This window comes from Bubalus kerabau, chromosome 4 (genome assembly GCF_029407905.1).
Source record: "Bubalus kerabau isolate K-KA32 ecotype Philippines breed swamp buffalo chromosome 4, PCC_UOA_SB_1v2, whole genome shotgun sequence".
Taxonomy (NCBI): domain Eukaryota; kingdom Metazoa; phylum Chordata; class Mammalia; order Artiodactyla; family Bovidae; genus Bubalus; species Bubalus kerabau.
The window spans coordinates 138,508,845-138,525,243 of NC_073627.1; the positions used below are offsets into that span (position 1 = coordinate 138,508,845).

At 41.9% G+C, this 16,399-nt stretch overlaps 1 long non-coding RNA gene across 1 annotated transcript in view; it reads left to right on the forward strand.

The window, feature by feature from the left end:
* LOC129650372 (uncharacterized) overlaps positions 1-6,433 on the forward strand; it is a 53,517-nt gene extending 47,084 nt beyond the window's left edge. The window contains exon 3 of the long non-coding RNA XR_008713738.1: positions 6,201-6,433. This is a non-coding gene — a long non-coding RNA (uncharacterized LOC129650372). The remainder of the gene's footprint in view (positions 1-6,200) is intronic.
* The last annotated feature ends 9,966 nt before the right edge of the window (positions 6,434-16,399 follow it).

The following is a 16,399-nucleotide window of genomic DNA, read 5'->3' on the forward strand; positions in this document are numbered from 1 at the left end:
AGTCTGAAGGAAACAAACTTTCAGTTGGCATCAGCTAAGACAAGGAACTTATATGGCAGTTGCTAGCCATTTGCTAATTAGCTGGTTTACAGGTGAAAGTATAAAGAAGTCTTGTGGACAGTTGTTATGCTTTTATATGGTGAACAATGCTTAAAAGTATGAGAACATATCATATAACAAAGGGAACTCTACTTAATGCACAGTGGTGAGCTGACTGGGAAGTCTAAAAGGGAGGGGATGTATGTATGGCTGATTCATTATAAAACAACTATACTTCAATGAAATTAATTTTTAAAAATGTATGTGGAAATGTGATGATTGAACTGACATTTTTATTCATCTATTTAACTTTTATTATTCTTTGAAAAATTTTTTTTTTTGATTTAAAAAGTTATATTACCATTAGATGTCTATGTGTGTGTGCTCAGTCACTTCAGTTGTGTCCAGCTTTTTGTGACACCATGGGCCGTAGCCCTCTGTCCATGGGATTCCTTAACAAATGCTTGTTTTTGAAGGGGGCAGCTCCCACAGAAGACTTTGCCCAAGTTTTTCTCGTTATATGTACTATGTATACAGTACATATACATAGTGTACTGGTTTTACACCACTATGCTATCTGTATATTTGCTGGGACAAGGATGACATTCTGCCAGTTAGTGTTTGTTCCCACTGCTAGGATGAATCTCTGCTAACACCACATGAGTCAATAAATATTTTGAGTATCATCCCTGGTTTTCAATAGCGCTGTTAACCAGGTTATATAATAATTTGCATTTTACAGGATGATTTTACATACTTATCACATTGGAAAATTATAACAACCCTATGAGGTGGGTGGGGGAGATGTAATATTCATTACTTTCATTTGAGAGATAAGAAAACTCAAAGGCACAGTGATCATGCCCCAAGTTTTGTTGTTGTTGTTCAGTCGCCAAGTCCTGTTCCACTCTTTGCAACCCTATGGACTGCAGTACACCAGGCCTCCCTGTCTCTCACCACCTCCTGGAATTCGCCCAAGTTCCTATCCATTGAATCGGTGATGCTTTTGAACCATCTCATCCTCTGGTGCCCTCTTCTCCTTTTGCCTTCAATTTTTCTCAGCATTGGGGTCTTTTCCAAGTTATACCATAAGAAGCTATCCATTCGTCTTTAGAACTCAGGACATCTAACTCCCCGGAAAATGCTTTCTTCATTAGGGAACTCTCCTTTCTCGAAGTTCTTCTGTCCTGTCTGTCATTATCCGCATGCACTCTGGTTTCTCTTCAGAGTTTTTGTAAAAGAGGTAGAAACTTTTGCTTGGACATATTTCCCACAATTCTTTTTTTTTAAAGTGACATCTCCTCCTCATTCTGGGTTTGCATATTTGGGAGGAGTGTCCGATCTACATGGAAAAATTAAGATCTGAATTTATAGACTGGTGTATAGGCTAGAGGAGAGGAGTGTTTGGTGGGTGATGACAGGTGCCTGAAGGATGTGAGGTTGTGAGCAGGTGTGTGAGAGGGTGTGATGGAGCACAGCGATGTCAGGTTGAGTAACATTTCCTCTCTATAGGGTAATTTACTATGGGACACTTGACACAGCAGGAAATGGGGGAGTAGATGGTGTAAGAACAGCTGGAACACCTGGAGAAACTTTATCCTTGAACGGAACTGTGGATTCAATGTCTTCATTTCATTTGCTACCTGGTATTGTTTGTTATCTTTCTTTGGATGTGTTAGTTCCTCCTAACCCCCACCCCCGGCAACTGTGTGCCAAGCTTCCAGATGGAAGGAATGATATTTTGCCTCATTTTCTCCCTTGTGATGTCTGGCCAGCGCTAGAAACATTTTATGTGTTTGGAAGCCATTGTTAATTGATTGATTCCTGCCATTCCCAGTAGTCCTATAACTTATTGCTCTGCAAGCTGTAGTTAAAAAAACCCATAAGCCCCAATAAGGGAAATAAGTTAACAGTGGCTGCTTCCATTAACTCTTAAAGAGTCCAAACCCAGTAATGCTGTCATTTTGGTCTGTAAATAGAATTATTAGGCAAAAATTTAACAACAGCAAAAAGAAACTGAATAAACATTTTGAAAAGTCTGGCCAAAATAGTTCTCTCAAAGCTGTGTTTACCTAATCTTAATTCTATTTATTGCTATTGTTCAGTTGCTAAGTCATGTATGCCTCTTTGTGACCCCATGGATTGCAGCACACCAGGCTTCCCTGTCTTTTACTATCTCCTGGAGTTTGCTCAAACTCATGTCCACAGAGTCAGTGATGCCATCCAGCCATCTCATTCTCTGCCACCCCCTTCTTATCCTGCCCTCAATCTTTCCCAGTATTAGGGTCTTTTTCAATGAGTTGGCTCTTCACATCAGGTGGCCAAAATATTGGAGCTTCAGCTTCAGCATTAGTCTTTCTAATGAATATTTAAGGTTGATTTCCTTTAGGATTGACTGGCTTGACCTCCTTGCACTTCAAAGGACTTTCAACAGTCTTCTCTAGCACAATTTGAAAGCATCAATTCCTCGGTGCTCAGCCTTCTTTCTGGTCCAACTCTCATATCCATATGTGATTACTAGAAAAACCATAGCTATGATTATATGGACATTTGTTGGCAAAGTGATGTCTTTGTTTTTTAATATGCTGTCTAGGCTTGTCATAGCTTTCCTTCCAAGGAGAAAGTGTTTTTTAATTTCATGGTTGCAGTCACCATCCACAGTGACTTTTTTTAGACCCTGAGAAAATAAAATCTGTCACTGCTGCTGCTGCTGCTAAGTCGCTTCAGTCGTGTCTGACTCTGTGTGACCCCATAGATGGCAGCCACCAGGCTCCCCCATCCCTGGGATTCTCCAGGCAAGAACACTGGAGTGGGTTGCCATTTCCTTCTCCAATGCAGGAAAGTGAAAAGTGAAAGTGAAGTCGCTCAGTCGTGTCTGATTCTTCGCGACCCCATGGACTGCAGCCTACCAGGCTCCTCCATCCAGGGGATTTTCCAGGCAAGAGTGCTGGAGTGGGGTGCCATTGCCTTCTCCGAAAATCTGTCACTGCTTCCACTTTTTCTCCTGTTAGTCATGAAGTGATGGGACTGGATGCCATGATCTTCATTTTTTAAACGTTGAGTTTTAAGCCAGCTTTTTCACTCTCCTTTTTCATCTTCATCAAGAGGCTCTTTAGTTTCTCTTCACTTTATGCCATTCGAGTCGTGCACGTATAATGATGGTCTATCCTATATTTGGTACAGGAGATGGTGACTGAGATTCAGGGCTTGTTTGTTTCCAGCAATTAGGGAACAGAGAGTGGGGACAACATAGAAAACACAGTGTTTTGCTTCCCTCCAAGCCAAATCACTGAAGACGGTGATTGCAGCCATGAAATTAAAAGATGCTAACTCCTTGGAAGGAAAGTTATGACCAACCTAGATAGCATATTCAAAAGCAGAGATATTACTTTGCCAACAAAGTTCCGTCTAGTCAAGGCTAGTGGTCATGTATGGATGTGAGAATTGGACTGTGAAGAAAGCTGAACGCTGAAGAATTGATGCTTTTGAACTGTGGTGTTGGAAAAGACTCTTGAGAGTCCCTTGGACTGCAAGGAGATCCAACCCATCCATTCTAAAGGAGATTGGTCCTGGCTGTTCTTTGGAAGGAATGATGCTGAAGCTGAAACTCCAGTACTTTGGCCACCTCATGCAAAGAGTTGACTCATTGGAAAGGACTCTGATGCTGGGAGGGATTGGGGACAGGAGGAGAAGGGGATGACAGAGGATGAGATGGCTGGATGGCATCACCGACTCGATGGACATGAGTTTGAGTGAACTCTGGGAGTTGGTGATGGACAGGAAGGCCTGGCGTACTGCAATTCATGGGGTCGCAAAGAGTCAGACATGACTGAGCGACTGAACTGAACTGAAGCCATCTGCTACATTTTCTAAAAGCCACACCATTTGTGGAGGCAAAGTTGAGATAGAAAAGAATCAGGGTTGATCAAAGTCAATGTATCCTTTAGGTTTGAGTAGTCTGTATATGTCTTAGCAAAGCTAAAGAAAACAGAAGCAATGTGGAAATGTAGGAGTTTCCCTGGACACTGGCCAAGATCCATGTCCTTAAATGTTTCATTTGGGTCAGAAACAACTGAAATGTGTCTCCAAAGCATGAGGTTCCAAGGAATGGCCTTGGTGTGCTATACAGTCAGTCAGTGAACAGCACAAGGGCTGAGAGTACAACCCTCTGCCCAGTGAAAATCTGAGTATTAATTATAGCTGCTCCCTTCCTAGAGTGGTTTCCCCACATTTGAGGTTCTGCTGCTGTAGATTCAATAGTCCCCATCTCCTAATTAGTCTTACTAATTAGAGTGTAATTAGTACACTCTGCTATGTTTAAAATTTATAGTCAACAAGGACCTACTGTATAGCACATGGAACTCTGCTCAATGTTATGTGACAGCCGGATGGGAGAGGAGTTTGGGGGAGAATGAATACATGTATATGTATGGCTGAGTCCCTTTGCTGTCCACTTAAACCATCACAACATAGTTAATGGGCCTCAGTGAAAGTGAAAGTCACTCAGTCATGTCTGACTCTTTGCCACCCCATGGGCTATACAGTCCATGGAATTCTCCAGGCCAGAATACTGGAGTGGGTACCTATTCCCTTCTCCAGGGGATCTTCCCAACCCGGGGACCACACCCAGGTTCCCACATTGCAGGTGGATTTTTTTTACCAGCTGAGCCCCCAGTTAATGGGATATACTCTAATATAAAATATAATGCTTTAAAAAAAGAAAGAAAAATACCATATATAATTTATATGTAGAATTTAAAATATGATACTGAACTTATCTACAAGACAGAAGCAGAGTCACAGACATAGAGAACAGACTTGTAATTGTGAGCAGAGTGGGGAGGGTAAGGATGGATTGGGAGTTTGGGGTTGGCAGATGCAAACTATTATATACAGGATGGATAAACAACAAGGTCCTATGCTATAGCACAGGGAACTATATTCAATATCCTGTGATAAACCATGATGGAAAAGAATATGAAAAAGGGTGTATATAAATGATAGCGATATCATTTTGCTGTATAGCAGAAATGAACCCAACATTGTAAATCAACTATACTTCAATAAATTTTTTTATTAAAAACAAACAAAAACAATCCCCATGTCCATCATACAGAACTGTAGTATTTACCACTGCATAATAATAATACATTTAGTACTGCCAACAAGGGAGAAAGAAGAATTCTAGGACAAGTTAGGAAGGATGGGGCTTTCAACAGGTTAACATGTGGCTAAAAATATATATATATATATATTTGGTTTTTTTTTTGGTGCCAGGTCTTAGTTGCAGTGTGTGGTTCAGATTGTGGGATCTAGTTTCCCTAGCAGGGATCACACCCGGGCTCCCTGCATTGGGAGCACTGAGTCTTAACCACTGGACCACCAAAGAAGTCCCTAAAATATGGCATTTTAAAAGGATGAAGCCTGACAAAGGGAGTAAGGGTGGTTAGCAGGTTACTGCCCCATGGAAGGACAATAGATGTCAGTAGCAGCTGGGAGGTAAAAGCCAGATTTCAGGAAATCAGGAAGTGAGGGAGGAAGGAAGCAGGACTTGTAGTGAAACCAAAGGCAGCACATGGTAGCCATGTGTGCACAGCTCTTTTGGCTATTCTACGAGACTGAAAGATGGGATGGTACAAGAGGAGAAAACACCAAAGGAAAGCTTTTTGTATTTTCTGAGATGGTTTTTAAGATACGAAAGTTCAGAACATGTTTCAAAATGGAAAGAAACCCCAAAAGAAAGGGTCAACAAGAGAAAAAAAATAAAATAAGGGAGATACATTTAGTTATTAATAATATATATAATATTCTGTCAAAGTGCTTCAAAGGACTTGATTTCACAGGTATTTCCTATCATAAACACAGTTATATGAAATACAGTCTTGCTTTTTTTTTTTTTTTTCCTTTGTCTGCAACACACAGCATGTGGGATCTTAGTTCCCTGACTAGGAATCGAACCCATGCCCCCTGCAGTGGAAGCAGTCTTAGCTGCTGGATTACAGGGGAATCCCACACTTACATTAAATACAAATTTGTAGTTCTTTGCCTCTGTTCAGCAAGCCAAATACTTTTACATTTTAGGTTCTTATCAAAATGAAAAAAATACACATTTTATTTTCTTCTCTTTTCTCTCTTTCCCATAATACATTCTTGTATTGCAGTTCCTGGGTTTCCCTGAAGGCTCAGCAGATAAAGAACCTGCCTGAAAAGCAGGGAAGATGCCCTGGAGAAGAGAGGTGGCAAACCACTCAAGTATTCTTGCCTGAAAAATCCAATGGATGGAGGAGCCTGTCGGGTGACAGTCCGTGGGTTGGAAAAGAGTCCAACACAACCAAGTGACTGAGCGTGGCACACATTACAGTTCCTATTGCACACAGGCTTGTTTGTTTCAGCATCTGTCTTGCCAGAGATCATGAACATTATTCCTATGACTCTGTTGGTCATCTTCTTTTAATACAGCTCCACAAAGTTCTAGCCTAAAACATTGCTCTGTTTCTCCAATTTTTTTCACTGTCAAAATTTTATAGTTCATGTCTTCTCTACAAGAGGACTTTAGGCAGGAACTTTTGGTCCTCTGGAGAATGATACAAGTTCTCACCAGCTACCTGATACCTACTACCCATACCAGCCAGCCTTTCACTATGCTGATCATCATGTGAGACAGGCTGACCTGACTCTCAGTGGGGTATTTTTTCCTATTACTAGGCACCCTGGAATGTGAAGTCAAGTGTGCTTTAGAAAGCATCACTACGAACAAAGCTAGTGGAGGTGATGGAATTCCAGTTGAGCTATTTCAAATCCTGAAAGATGATGCTGTGAAAGTGCTGCACTCAATATGCCAGCAAATTTGGAAAACTCAGCAGTGGCCACAGGACTGGAAAAGGTCAGTTTTCATTCCAATCCCCAAGAAAGGCAATGCCAAAGAATGCTCAAACTACCGCGCAATTGCACTCATCTCACACGCTAGTAAAGTAATGCTCAAAATTCTCCAAGCCAGGCTTCAGCAATATGTGAACAGTGAACTTCCTGATGTTCAAGCTGGTTTTAGAAAAGGCAGAGGAACCAGAGATCAAATTGCCAACATCCGCTGGATCATCGAAAAAGCAAGAGAGTTCCAGAAAAACATCTATTTCTGCTTTATTGACTATGCCAAAGCCTTTGACTGTGTGGATCACAATAAACTGTGGAAAATTCTGAAAGAGATGGGAATACCAGGCCACCTGATCTGCCTCTTGAGAAATCTGTATACAGGTCAGGAAGCAACAGTTAGAACTGGACATGGAACAACAGACTGGTTCCAAATAGGAAAAGGAATCACCCTGCTTATTTAACTTATAACTCATGAGAAACGCTGGACTGGAAGAAACACAAACTGGAATCAAGATTGCTGGGAGAAATATCAATAACCTCAGATATGCAGATGACACCACCCTTATGGCAGAAAGTGAAGAGGAACTCAAAAGCCTCTTGATGAAAGTGAAAGTGGAGAGTGAAAAAGTTGGCTTAAAGCTCAACATTCAGAAAACGAAGATCATGGCATCTGGTCCCATCACTTCATGGGAAATAGATGGGGAAACAGAAACAGTGCAGACCTTATTTTTTGGGCTCTAAAATCACTGCAGATGGTGACTGCAGCCATGAAATTAAAAGACGCTTACTCCTTGGAAGGAAAGTTATGATCAACCTAGACAGCATATTCAAAAGCAGAGACATTACTTTGCCAACAAAGGTCCGTCTAGTCAAGGCTATGGTTTTTCCAGTGGTCATGTATGGATGTGAGAGTTGGACTGTGAAGAAGGCTGAACACTGAAGAATTGATGCTTTAGAACTGTGGTGTTGGAGAAGACTCTTGAGAGTCCCATTGGACTGCAAGGAGATCCAACCAGTCCATTCTGAAGGAGATCAGCCCTGGGATTTCTTTGGAAGGAATGATGCTAAAGCTGAAACTCCAGTACTTTGGCCACCTCACGAGAAGAGTTGACTCATTGGAAAAGACTCTGATGCTGGGAGGGATTGGGGGCAGGAGGAGAAGGGGACGACGGAGGATGAGATGGCTGGATGGCATCACTGACTCGATGGACGTGCGTCTGAGTGAACTCCGGGAGTTGGTGATGGACAGGGAGGCCTGGCGTGCTGCGATTCATGGGGTTGCAAAGAGTTGGACACGACTGAGCGACTGAACTGAACTGAACTGAACTGAACTGAAGGACGTCTCAGATTTGCATGGAGAGGGTTTTGTAGGTCCTGGTGGCCTTTTTCATGTGTGCCAGGGTTTTTTGCAAACAGGAGGCTAACTTTCTTTCTGCAAGTACCCATGGAAACAGACCTTTCTCAGCATCTCCCTGCATTTGCTTCTTCTCACCCACTCACCTGGACTTGCATTAGGCATGTCTTCTTTTTGGAGGCTAACAGAATGTGTAGCATAGGAAATTTCTCATAAGAAAATAGTACTGTTGCACAAAATCAGAAGATCACCTCAATGCTACATTTTGGAAATTTTCTGTTCCTGAGAAGTCAGGGAGCTGGTGGTTTGCTGTCAGTACTCCCAACATCTCTTTCTGAGATTCTGTTGTGCTTATTTCCACTTCTTTCCCCAAAAGGCTCTTGCTGGTGAAACAGAGACATATATGAAAAGGTGTCAGTAACTTTAGGGAGAAGGCAGTCCTCTCTAGGAACCTCTCCTGTCAATTTCTTAGACACCATGAAACTCAGAGGAAGAGATATGGGTGGGTGTGGGCAGGGTTTCCCGAATGTTCTCCAGGTGCTTACATTCTCACTGTCTCTGCTTGCTCATAAGATGGCTCAGATGGTAATTTTTAGTACTTATGCAAAGTCTGGAGCTTGCCTTTTATTTAATTAAAAAAATTATTTATTTCTTTTTGGCTGTACTGGGTCTTTGTTGCTTTTCTCTAATTGCAGGAACAGGGGCTACTCTCTAGTTAAGGTGCACAGGCTTCTCATTGTGGTGGCTTCTTTTGTTGAGGAGGCTCTAGGTCACAGGGGCTCAGTAGCTGCAGCTCCAGGGCTCTAGAGCACAGGTTCAGTAGTTGTGGTGCAGAGGCTTAGCTGCACTCTGAGGCATGTGGAATCTCCCCAGACCAGGGATTGAACCTGTGTCTCCTGCCTTGGCAAGCAGATTCTTTTGCCACTGAGCCATCAGGGAAGACCTAGAGGTTGCCTTTATCAAGAACATCAGCTCACCCCCATCACTATCTGGAAGCTCCATCCCCCTCTGCTGCATAGGCCAACTGCACAAAAAATGTTGCATCTTTCCTGTCTGTTTTGTCTCTGGCAACTTCGGTGTTCAACTTCCCTGAACTGGAAGAAGAGAAAAGAAGAACTAAAAAAAAAAAAAAAAAAAAAAAGCCCTGGTTGAGAATTCATTCCAGGACAATTACCCAGCACTGAGACGTGCCACCCCCACACAGCCTGTGGCTCCCAGCACCCTATCTTCCCAGCCTGGCCCCTGTGTCAGCTTTGATAAGAGCCCGGGTGTAATCTGTGCAGCGGCAGTTCCCTGACTCTGGTTTTCCCCTTGTGGCTTCTTCATTCCTGTTGATAATTAAAGGAAGCTTTTCTTGCCATGCTGAAGGCTATATAAAATAAGCTAATAAGTAATAAAAGAGCTGGCTGGGAGCCAGGAACTTGCTGCTTCTGGGATCTAGCCCATCCTTGTGGTGTGGTTTGGCTCTCAGACTCAGCTTTTGGAATCGGATAGCTGGGAGAGCAAACTCGGCTTGGCACCCTGCTGAAAATGTAAGATCATAGAGAACATTCTGTGAGAGTGTTTATATGGGCCTTGGCCTTTGAAGGAGGTAGACCAGTGGTCTTCCTTCTTATCTTCCCATCTAGTATTTTCTTCCTTCAAACCCTGGGTTTCTTAATTCTCTTGTCATCTGGGTCATTCTGGGGCTCACTCCTATTTTGTGTGTGCGTGCTAAGTCACTTCAGTCATGTCTGACTCTTTGCGGCCTCATGGACTGTAGCCCACCAGGCTCCTCTGTCCACAGAATACTCCAGGCAAGAATACTGGAGTGGGTTGATGAGTTTAAAATAAATGCAGCAGAGACTTGATCTCCGAAGAGTATGTGTACTCAACCATCAATTCCTTCTCTGTATTCTTTTCAAACTTTTATATGAACCCAGCTTTAAAGATGAGTGCCTGGAGAGAGTGCTGTTTATTTAGGAGTCACTGTGTGTCCACTTATGCTTTCTTGAAATAGCCATGGGTCATTTTCCTCTTCCTGGAGGCCTGGAGTAAACCCTCTGTGATGAGGTTTAGGCTCCATCACAGCCAAGGAAACTCCAGTTAAGTGTTTGGTGGAGAAGTGAGGGTGTGGGGAACCTGTTTTGATTAGTCACAGATGCTTTTCTAGCATCCAGTCTTCCATTGGCACAAAGGAAGAGAATAGTTGAGGCCCTTCTTCAGGTTATTTGGGTTAAAAACACAAAAAACAAAAAAATTTGACTTCCCTGTCAAAAAGAAGGTGATTTGGGATGCAAATGAGCCAAAATGTCTGTTCAATGAATGAGTGTAATTGATGGTCAAGGCACGTATTTGCTTTTATCAGTTGCCCACATTGTTCTCTGGCATCAAAAAGGCACAACACTGTAAAGGCAGGACAGTTCCAGGAGCGCTTCACTGCAAAGCCCCTTTTGATACAGAGTGAAGTAAGTCAGGAGGGCTTCCCAGGTGGCACTAGTGGTAAAGAACATGCCTGCCAGTGTAGGAGACATAAGAGATGTGGGTTCGATCCCTGGATTGGGAAGATACCCTGGAGGAAGGCATGGCAATCTACTCCAGTATTCTTGCCTGGAGAATCCCATGGACAAAGGAGCCTGGCAAGGGCTACAGTCCATAGGGTTGCAAAGAGTCAGACATGACCAAAGGGACTTAGCATGAAGTAAGTCAGAAAAAGAAAAACAAGCATCATACAATAATGCATATATATGGAATCCAGAAAAATGGTACTGATGAACCTATTTATAGGGAAGAAATGGAGACATATATGTAGAGAAGAGGCATGTGGGTACAATGAGGGGAGGAGAGGGAAGGACAAATTGAGAAAGTAGCATACATATATGCACTATCATGTGTAAAATAGGTAACTAGTGGGAACTAGTGGGAATCAGATATATATATATATGTATATATATATATATAACTGATTCACATTTTGTATGGCAGAAACCAACACACTGTAAAGCAATTATCCTCCAAAAAAAGAAGAAATAAATAGACCCCCTCCTCACAATCTCCAGCCCACTATATTCCAAGTACAGCTCTAACAAAATTAATTCTTGCATTCCTAACTCGACCTCCAACTCTAAGGTCTATTATGGAATCACCTGCAGTTCATCTCTGGTTTCTGTGTTTGCTGTTCAGCTTCTGGTTTCATATATTTCTCCCCACTCATTCCCTGTACTGACTTCATAAGTTGTGTTCAAAACCTTACCACGAACTCCCTTTCCTTCCTGAATGCTGATGCATCATTTTGTATTTGCTTCACATATACAGTCCCAGAATTAGTCTTGATTGACTCAGGATTTCCCCCTTGATTTTCTACCCTAAGTTGGCTCCTGACTCCAGCTCTCCTTGAGGTTATTCACTGTAGAACTTGCCTTCAGGGCAGGTGATGAAACAGTTACTACTGCACTTGTATTTTCTGATTCCCCCTGATATTCCAAAGGTATAGTTATGATAACTTCCACTGAAATTAATCAACCACATTCTAAGACCAGAGTGGCCACATCACACAACTGTGGGGGACTCAGTTAACGGAGAGTGAATGGGGATGAATTTGTCTACACACAGCACAACTTCCCAGAGTTGTGCTGTGTGTAGACAAAAAGTGTGTCCATGTAAACCAAACTATCTTCAAATTCAGTGTGCAAAACCATAGTTTAGAAGAGTCTTAAAACTGACATGTTCAGTGATTGCAAAAATTTTAAAATCAGATTTACTATGTAGTTAACTGATTTATTATTGTCTTCTGTGTCTACACTCTAGGTATAGGTGAAATAACCACATTCAGGCTGGTCATGCACCCTACTATAAAAAACAAGTAGAGCATATATATCTACATTACTCTCTTTACCAGAATTCTGATACACTTAAGCAGCTTTATCCCTAGTTTTCTCAACTGCTTTCAATCTGGAATATTTCCTACTATTCAAGATGCTTTATTCTATTGTACTTCGGGTTAGCTAACCTTCCTAACACATACTGAATTCTGACTTCCCTCCTGTTTTTGCTTCAAACACATTTTCTAGAAAGATTTGTTAATGGGCTTTGGCAATTTTGTTTGTCTGTTGTAGTTTCTCATGCACATTCTTTGGAATTTTTGTTGAAAAGTGGGGAGTGACAGGTTCTTTTGTAACCAGGAGGACCAGGGATTGAACTAAGCTATAGGCTTAGCTTTTCTGTGTAGATATACAAGTATGACTTTGGTGACTGCTTTGTATCCCTTTATTTATTCACTGTTATTGTAAGATGATTGGACAATACAGCTCCAGTGATGTCAATGGTTATTGAATGTGTTACATATGATGACTTAGAACTTTTTGAGTGTCTACTACATGCAAAGTTCTTTGCTAGAACTATAGTATCAAATGGGCTTCCCAGGTGGTTCAGATGGTAAAGAATCTGGCTGAAAAGTAGGGGATGTGAGTTCGATCCCTGGGTCAGGAAGATCCCCTGGAGAAGGGAATGGCAACCCACTCCAGTATTCTTGCCTGGGAAATCCCACGGAGAGAGAAGCCTGGCAGGCTACAGTTCATGGGGTTGCAAACATTCAGACATGACTTAGTGACTGAACAAAAAAATAGTAGCAAATAATAAAAGCATAGATCTGACATTATATCAGTGGAGACAAATATTTCATGATTAGTTACAGAAAATTTCATTATAGTTCCTTTAAAGTGCCTTGAGAGAGAAGTATAGTAGGCTGTAAGAGCTAATGAAAGGGCAACTAACTAGTCTTGGGGGCAAGGAAAGACCTCTTTGAGCTGGAGTAGAGATTTGAATACAGAGTAATAATTGATAAGGCAAAGAGCTGAAATGATGGCAAAAAAAAAAAAAATGGCAGTACAGGTGAGTTGGGATTAAATGGGTAGGTAGGGTCTAAGGCACATGAAGATTCAGAGGCAGGAAGAAAAATGCCATATTCAAGGAGCTGAAAGAAGGCTAGGGTGGCAGGAGCACAGAGAGCTTGGAGAAGCATATTACAGGTGTCAGCAGAGGTGAGATGCTGTATGATCTAGATCGTGTCAAGGAAATTATCACAAGTCAGACTTCCCAAGAGGCAGACTCTGAGATGCAGATTTACATGTAGGAATTGTATTGGTCAGTACTCTAAGGATCAATACCCATGAACAGGTAAAGAAAGTAAGACTGGGGAGAGAGATAAGTTGAACTATAATACAATGTATAATAAGTATATTATTGGAATTATATATATGTTATATATATTCAATATTTATATATATTAATATTACATATTAATTTCACATTCCAGGATGTCTGGCTTTAGGTGAGTGATCACACCATCATGATTATCTGGGTCATGAAGATCTTTTTTGTATAGTTCTGTTATTTTTGCCTCCTCTTAATATTTTATGCTTCTGTTAGGTCCATACCATTTCTGTCCTTTATTGTGCCCATCTTTGCATGAAAATTTCCCTTGGTATCTCTAATTTTCTTGGCGAGATCTCTGGTCTTTCCCATTCTATTGTTTTCTTCTATTTCTTTGCTATTTCTATGTTGTTGATCACTGAGGAAGGCTTTCTTATCTCTCCTTGCTATTCTTTGGAACTCTTCATTCAAATGGGCATTTTTCTTTTCTCCTTTGCCTTTCATTTTTCTTCTTTTCATAGCTGTTTGTAAGGCCTCCTCAGACAACATTTTGCATTTCTTTTTCGTGGGGATGATCTTGATTCCTGACTCCTGTACAATGTCATGAACCTCCATCCATAGTTCTTCAGGCACTCTGTCTATCAAATCTAATCCCTTGAATCTATTTGTCACTTCCACTGTATAATCGTAAGGGATTAGATTTAGGTCATACCTGAATGGTCTAGTGGTTTTCCCTGCTGCTGCTGCTGCTAAGTCGCTTCAGTCGTGTCCGACTCTGTGCAACTCCACAGACGGCAGCCCACCAGGCTCCCGTGTCCCTGGGATTCTCCAGGTAAGAACACTGGAGTGGGTTACCATTTCCTTCTCCAATGCATGAAAGTGAAAAGTGAAAGTGAAGTCACTCAGTCATGTCCGACTCTTCACGATCCCATGGACTGCAGCCTACCAGGCTCCTTTGTCCATGGGATTTTCCAGGCAAGAGTACTGGAGTGGGGTTCCATAGCCTTCTCCAGGTTTCCCTACTTTCTTCTATTTAAGTCTGAATTTGGCAATAAGGAGTTGATGATCTGAGCTATAGTCTGCTCCCAGTTTTGTTTTTGCTGACTGTATAGAGCTTCTCCGTCTTTGGCTGCAAAGAATATAATCAATCTGATTTCAGTATTGACCATCTGGTGATATCCATGTGGAGAGTCTTCTCTTGTGTTGTTGGAAGAGGGTGTTTGCTATGACCAGTGAGTTCTCTTGGCAAAACTCTGTTAGGCTTTGCCCTGCTTCATTCCATACTCCAAGGTCAAATTTGCCTGTTACTCCAGGTATCTCTTGACTTCCTACTTTTGCATTCCAGTTCCCTATAATGAAAAGGATATCTTTTTTTGGGTGTTAGTTCTAAAAGGCCTTGTAGGTATTCATAGAACCATTCAACTTCAGCTTCCTCAGCATTACTGGTCAGGACATATACTTGGATTACTGTGTTATTGAATGGTTTGCCTTGGAAACGAACAGAGATCATTCTGTCATTTTTGAGACTGAATTCAAGTACTGCATTTCAGACTCTTTTGTTGATTATGATGGCTATTCCATTTCTTCTAAGGGATTCTTGCCCATAGTAGTAGATATAATGGTTGTCTGAGTTAAATTCACCCATTCCAGTCCATTTTAGTTCGATGATTCCTAAAATGTCGATGCTCACTCTTGCCATCTCTTGTTTGACCACTTCCAATTTGCATTGATTCATGGACCTCTTATGGCAGAAAGTGAGGAAGAGCTAAAAAGCCTCTTGATGAAAGTGAAAGTGGAGAGTGAAAAAGTTGGCTTTAAGTTCAACATTCAGAAAACTAAGATCATGGCATCCGGTCCCATCACTTCATGGCAAATAGATGGGGAAACAGAAGAAACAGTGTCAGACTTTATTTTTGGGGGCTCCAAAATAATGGCAGATGATGATTGCAGCCATGAAATTAAAAGACGCTTACTCCTTGGAAGGAAAGTTATGACCAACCTAGATAGCATATTCAAAAGCAGAGACATTACTTTGCCAACAAAGGTCCGTCTAGTCAAGGCTATGGTTTTTCCAGTAGTCATGTATAGATGTGAGAGTTGGACTGTGAAGAAAGCTGAGTGCCGAAGAATTGATGCTTTTGAACTGTGGTGTTGGAGAAGACTCTTGAGAGTCCCTTGAACTGCAAGGAGATACAACCAGTCCATCCTAAAGGAGATCACTCCTGGGTGTTCTTTGGAAGGAATGATGCTAAAGCTGAAACTCCAGTACTTTGGCCACTTCATGCGAAGAGTTGACTCACTGGAAAAGACCCTGATGCTGGGAGGGATTGGGGGCAGGAGGAGAAGGGGATGACAGAGGATGAGATGGCTGGATGGCATCACCAACTCAATGGACATGAGTTTGAGTGAACTCTGGGAGTTGGTGATGGACAGGGAGGCCTGGTGTACTGCAATTCATGGGGTAGCAAAAAGTTGGACACAACTGAGCGACTGAACTGAACTGATGCAATATTGCTCTTTATAGCATCAGACTTTACTTCCACCACCAGTCCCACCCACAACTGGGTGTTGTTTTTGCTTTGGCTCTCTCTCTTCATTCTTTCTGGAGTTAGTTCTCCACTGATCTCCAGTAGCATATTGGGAACCACCCACCAGGAGAGTTCATCTTTCAGTGTCCTATCTTTTTGCCTTTTCGTACTGTTCATGGAGTTCTCAAGGCAAGAATACTCAAGTGGTTTGCCATTCCCTTCTCCAGTGGGCCATGTTTTGCCAGAACTCTCCAACATGACCTGTCCATCTTAGGTGGCCCTACACAGCATGGTTCATAAGAAGCAACAGTTAGAACTGGACATGGAACAACAGACTGGTTCCAAATAGGGAAAGGACTATATCAAGGCTGTATATTGTCACCCTGCTTATTTAACTTATATGCCGAGTACATCATGAGAAATGCTGGGCTGGAGGAAGCACAAGCTGGAATCAAGATTGCCGTGAGAAATATCAATA